Source organism: Callospermophilus lateralis, unplaced genomic scaffold (genome assembly GCF_048772815.1).
Source record: "Callospermophilus lateralis isolate mCalLat2 unplaced genomic scaffold, mCalLat2.hap1 Scaffold_45, whole genome shotgun sequence".
Taxonomy (NCBI): Eukaryota; Metazoa; Chordata; class Mammalia; order Rodentia; family Sciuridae; genus Callospermophilus; species Callospermophilus lateralis.
The window spans coordinates 631,955-638,437 of NW_027514398.1; the positions used below are offsets into that span (position 1 = coordinate 631,955).

General features: G+C 33.5%; 1 pseudogene; it reads right to left on the minus strand.

Annotated features, from left to right (window-relative positions):
- Positions 1-2,037: 2,037 nt before the first annotated feature.
- LOC143388769 (RNA-binding protein 39 pseudogene) lies at positions 2,038-4,555 on the minus strand (annotated as a pseudogene).
- Positions 4,556-6,483: the final 1,928 nt, after the last annotated feature.

Consider the following 6,483-nt stretch of genomic DNA (forward strand, 5'->3'; position numbering starts at 1 on the left):
TTTAAATCTCTCATGTTGATTTTCTGTTAATCCCACCAATTATTTTTTCTCTTTGCTTATTATTGGCTGCTTTGGAGAAGACAGAGGAGATGAATTGATATATTTAGAATTCCATGATCTCCTCTATTGGCTTTCCATTTTTGCTTTTTTGTTAATTGTTTAGGATTGCAGTAGAAATGGCATTTTTTAAGGTTTATGAACGTCTGGGTTCAAAAATATGCCATTCAGGAATTATTAAGAACACTACAAAAAATCTTGCTTGGAATTATTCTGAGCTTCTCAGATCTGTGATTGATTGGCTTTAAGTAATTTTAAAGAATTCTTTTGTTTCTTCTCATACTGGAATCCCAGTTAAATGAACACTTTGGACATCTGAGATTATTCTATATATTTTAATGCCCTGTTCCATTTTATTTTTCATCTTTTTTTCTCTTTATGTTTTGATTCACATAATGACTGTTTCGATGTTGGTTGATTCTGTTCTCTTCTTTCTATGTCTAGTATGTTAATAACCATGATTTCATATCATCCCATTAATGTGTGGAATAAAAAACTCTAAAAAAATGCCTTTCAGAAAGGAAATGAACATACTGACAAAGATAGCCAGTACCTACTTTTTTAAAACTCTTAAAATTAACCAAAGGCTTGCAGCAATCCTGGAGCATTTAGAAAATTTGAAGACCCTCAGCAATGCATCAAGGCATTTTTATTTATCCTCCCTTTCCTACAACTCTACAATCATCTCAAAAAATGGCATCCCATATGTAGGTTCCAGCCTGAAGCCTGCAAGCCACTGGAGGGGGCAGAAAAGGGCTTGGAGCTCTTCCACGGCTCCCAGGCCCCAATTCCCAGGGAATTGCCATCATTGTTCCTGGTGACTGACTGTCACACCCCACTCACAAGATTCTTTATTTGACTGGACTCAGCAGTTGCTCATTGCAAACCCCCATTACAATGGTGGCATTTCTCAAAAACAACCACAGGCAATTGTTGAATGCTATGGCTACCTGAGGTGGATAGCAGATGAAGCGAACTATAGGATAACAAAAAGCTTGGGAAGAAAAGGTAAGGGGTTTCTATGTCGGGGCACATCTCTAATACAGGCAACTTGGGAGCCTGATGCAGGAGGATCACAAGTTCAAGGCCAGCCTCAGCAATTTAACAACTAACCCTGAGCAAGTTAGTTATATTTCTATGTTTGCTATTTTAATTGGCATTACATTTGAATGTTGTGTTTTTTTTTGCCTTTTTAAGAGAATTTTATTTGAGTGGTTCTTACAAAGATTGTTGCAATATGAAGTCATTTGTTTGATAGAAATATCAAGCTGTCTTGTCAAACACACTGAAGTAACCCAAAAATATATTTCAGAGCTCACAGAGCTTAAAAAGAGCAAAAATTATATGCAACCAGACAAAACCTATTTCTGCATTTCCTATTTCTTGCTGAGACTTCTTTTTCTTACCAGACTCTTGACTAAGCATATTCAGGAAATGCAGTGATCATTTTGTTTGGAACCTTAAGACACACCAAAACACATAATATTTACAAAGAAACTTTTACAGATACATTAATTGAAAAGAAACCATTAAGGAATATAATTTTGAAATCTCCCTTTCTTGCCAAATGATCACAATGCAAGATGAGATGCTAGCCAAACAGCCCTTTACCTGGCTTGAATCCCCATACACTTAATGTGTATTCCAGAAACCTCTGATAAACCATGAGTAAAATATCAACATTAGTGAAATGTGAAATGTAACCTGGGTAAAAAGTTAGGCTTCTGAAACATTGAAAACATCATTACATACCTGTCTGCCTTTGTACAGAAAGCACACACTTGTTCCCCTAGAGCTATTCGTATAGATCCTTAATGTAATTTTCTACATGAAAATTTTAAAAGGCAGAATGAGAACAGCATTGTATACAGTGGGATTTGCTAGTTAGGGAGAATGAGCACACTGCATTCCTGTTAACATTTTCATTTTTCCAAGGTAACAGGAATTGTATACAAATGACAGTAGACCCTTGCCTCTTTATTTTTATCTAAATAAAAGATGACTCAAGATGAATTCTCAAGAAAAAAAAAGCTATGTAAATAAGGGACTATATATTCCTTCATCATGTACTTGGAACCAGTAGTTGTGTTGCTGTCATAGAATCAGGGAAGAGATTGTGGTAAGTTGGAAGAGGTACATAGGCTGCTGTTATCATTTTACCAGCAAACCACCTGCCATGCAATGCATTGACAGCAGCAATAGCTGCAGCAATTGAGGGGCACTTCACATACACATTGCCCTGAACAGAATTCTTGTCAATATAAATATGAATGACTCCACAATGTTTATTACATTCTTTAATCACATCATCCTTAATCTCTGTATCCCATCCAACTTGTTCTTCTGTTTGAGGGATAAACATGTTAGAGTTGGAAACACTGTGTTGCAAGTGGCTGAACAGAGGCAGCTGCAGCTAAAGCTGAAGCTTCAGTCTGTTGGGAAAGTCGTGTTTGCAAATCTGCCACAGCACCAAATGCCAAAGAGCCACTCATTTGTAAAGCCTGCTGGGCTGCTGGTAGAATCTGCAAACCTGTACCTTCAACAAGTCTTGCCATTAATTGGAGTGTGTATGATGCTTGCTTGAATATCCAAAAACAGAAACAGTAACATGAATTCACTACAGATCTGATTTTCTCTTAGTCAACAAATTCTAAGGGTCATTCTTTATAACAGTAGCTTCATTATATAAAAAAAATGCATCTGCTATTTTATTCAGGTGACAGTGGACAAGTTTATAAACTTCTTAACATCTTAACTTTCTCATCAATAAGAAGAAGATACTAATATTTGATCTGCAGACTGAGATCATATCTACAACATGATAAATGTCCAACATATGTCATTACAATTCTTATTAATAGTTAGTGAATGCTACTAATCTTAGGGATTATACTTTAGAGGTCAATATCTTCTTATTAATTCACATATATACCAGCTCTCTGTATCATTTCAGAAGTATCTAAATGTTTGCCAAATAGAAATTTCTTTCTCAATGGAGTTTAAAATTCTTTATTGAAAGTGTGACAGACATTTCTGGTAGCTCACATAGACTAGTAAATATTGCATTTGAAAACAATGAGATGATTTTTCAATGCAAAAAAAAAAGATTTGACTGAAACTAAAATTTGTTGCCTGAGAGATGGAATGAAAAAGAGACTGAAGGCAGGAGCTAATAGGAGGGTTAAAGGGAGTCAGTATATGCAAGATGGGAGGTGTCATGGGTTATTTTTGTCTAGTTCATAATTCTGCCAATTAAGCTCCAGCTTTGCTTCTTTAAAGAAGAAAGGTGTTATTTAAATCCCAATGCTGTTGTAAGTGCAGCCAACACATTGTGACTACGATTATCTGATTAGGAACACTGTCTTGCCCACATTTAAGATTTTAGCTAATGCCAAAGTATAGAACTCATTGGAAACAAGCAATGGGATCAATCCCTGGGATTCAGAAGTTCAAAAGGATTCTAGAGCAGCTTAGCACTGACATAGGTAGATGATCAGTGCTAGGATTGAAGGAGGGAATTAGAGAAGTATCAAGGGGAGAGCATTTGCAATAAATAAATAAATAGCAAGTAGTTTGTGGTAGTGGAACTAATCATAATGGCAGCTGCATACTCCATATTTGGGAAGTTTGCCCTAACAATATGTGTTCTCTGATTTATGATTTCAATAAATTCTGCATTTTTAAAAAAGACTTTCTATTACCAAGAGAGGGATGTATGTCTGCTTTCACCACTGATCCTAATTTTTTAAAATACTATTTTTTATTATGGCCATCTTTCCCTCAATTTCATTAATTGTTCATGCACATTAATGATGACCTTAATGCTGAAAAGGCATCTCAGTAAAATATTTCATGTCCTCTACAATCAGATGGAGAGACCTGAGGGACAAGTCCAACAAATAAAATGCAGTTACTTCCAAATAAGTTGCCAAAAAGTTTAAAAGAATTTTCATCTCACAGAATTGCAATATGTGCAATCATACAGAGCAGATGAAAGGCCATTATATTTTACCTGAGATAACAATGCTTGAAGTCCTTCAGAAAGTCAATATTATAAATGGGGACTTCTCTTTCGCCATTCTGGCATGCTTTCATTATTTCAATTATATCATCTTTTCAAAGGTCTTCAGTATTCAAAAGTATAAAATTATATGTTGTGTAATGCGGTTTCCTTTCCTTTTTTTCCCTACAGGTGTTCTCTTTTCAGTGTGCCTTGGTAATGATAGAGTACAAGTGGATACTTCAACTACGTGGTGATGCTTCAAAATATATAAATGCACTTCAGTTTGTGAAATAAAAAGAAGTCTCATGGTCACTGATTTCCTCTGAGAAAAAAAGATTATTTGACTTTGTCTTACTATAATTTCTTGAATGATGTCATCTAATAAATATAATATTATCCTCTTAGCTCTTTTTTATAATGTGGAACTAGACAAAATGAGTTTATGCTTTTAGTAGGAGAAGGAATATATTAAAAAATAAAAAGTTTTACCTCCATTGTAATAAAATTTGAAGGGAAAACATCAGATAAGTTAATTTTTTCTCATGTTTTTTTTATTTCACATCTGTATTGCTAAGGTATCTCTTAATGTTCATGTTTCAAAACTCTTTATCTTCTCTTTTCTTAAATCCACAAAATGCCAAAATATCTCTTGTCTTTTAAAAAGAAAAACTTGTTGTCTAACTCTTGCTCTTCTTTTTTCTTTCTAGCCAAAGTTTAGAAAGTGCAGTCCACACTTTCTTAATCAATTCTTCATATTTCAGTTACTCTTTAATAAAATTCATAAGGAAATATTTCAAGTATATATTTATGGACTCACTAACCAAGTCTATACAATTTTAAAATATATTTCCTGTTGTTTCAAGGTTGTATTTAAGAACACAAATAAATAATTATTGATATTGTTGACGTTTTTGGTATAGCTATGCTTTATCCTCCTTGCTAGCAATAGTTAATCACTCATTAAACAATTTTGATACTCACCTGCCTTGTATTCTATTATACTTTTACTATATATGTGTAGGTTCACAGAAAACATTATATAAAGAACACCATGTAGCATGTACCTCCCTTCTCTGTTGGTATTTTTTTTTCATCTATATATGGTGCTATTCTTGTCTTTAGGGCTATTTTTAAATAAATAATTTTTAGAACTTATTATATGCCAAATGCTACTCCATGAACATCCTGTTTGATCATCCTTGCATAGTTTTACTGCCACCTGTGGGTTTACAACTCCCAAATGCCTTGTATTGACCTCTCCACTGACACCCATTCTGTATACAGAAAGAGATTAAGTAAAACGAGGAAGCTTCTGCACAGGAAAGGAAACAGTCAATAGAGGGAATCAAAAACCTGCATAATTGGAGAAAATATTTGTAAACAATTCATCTGATAAAGGGTTAATATCCAAAATACAGAGAAAACATAGGAGCAAGAAAACAACACAACTTGTAAAACAAGTTAAGATATTGATAGACAGTTCTCAAGAGAGGGCAAATAAATGGCCAATACATACACACAAAAAAAAATACAAATTAAAACCACAATATATATTAGTTATGTCTGATAGAATACCTACTCTAGAGAAAGCAAAAGAAAACAGTTTTGGTGAGGATGTAGAGAAAAGGGAAAATTGCACGCTGTTAGTGACTATTTAAATTAGTACAGCCAATATAACAAGCAGTATGGATGTTCTTCAAAAAATTAAAATTAGAACTACAACATATCCAGCAATCCCTATTGGCTATATATCCCAAAGGAATGAAATAAGTATGTCTAAGAGACATCTGTACTCTAATTTTCATTGCAGCACTATTTAAAATATCCAAGGTAAAGAATCAGCCTTAGGATCCATTAATAGATGAATGGATAAAGAAATGGTACATACACACAATAGAATAATATTTAATCATTAAACTAAAGAGAATCCTGGTCTTTGTGAGAAGATACATAAACATGGAAGGCATGATGTTATTAAATTGAAACCATGCACAGAAAGACAAACACCATGATTTTACTTGTAAGTACGATCTAAAATTATTTCCCATTGAACTGCAGAATGGTGCTTACCTGAATCTGAGGTGGTTGTGGGAGGGTTGATGGAGAGATTTTGGTCAAAGGAGAAAAAATCTCAGTTAAGAGTGACAATTTTAAAAGTTCTGTTGTACTTCATGTTAGCTATAGTCAATAATCATATAGCTTAACTTGAAAAATTCTGGGACAGTGGATAGTATGTGTTTTCACAACAAAAATAATAAATATGAGAGGTAATATATATGTTAATTAATAAGATTTTATTATTCCATAATGCATATATACTTCAAAACTTGTTGTACGTAATAAAGAAAGAAAGAAATGCAATTGTATCTGTCAATTAAAATAATAATAAAGAAAAAAATAGAAAAAAAAAGTTAATTGTAAAG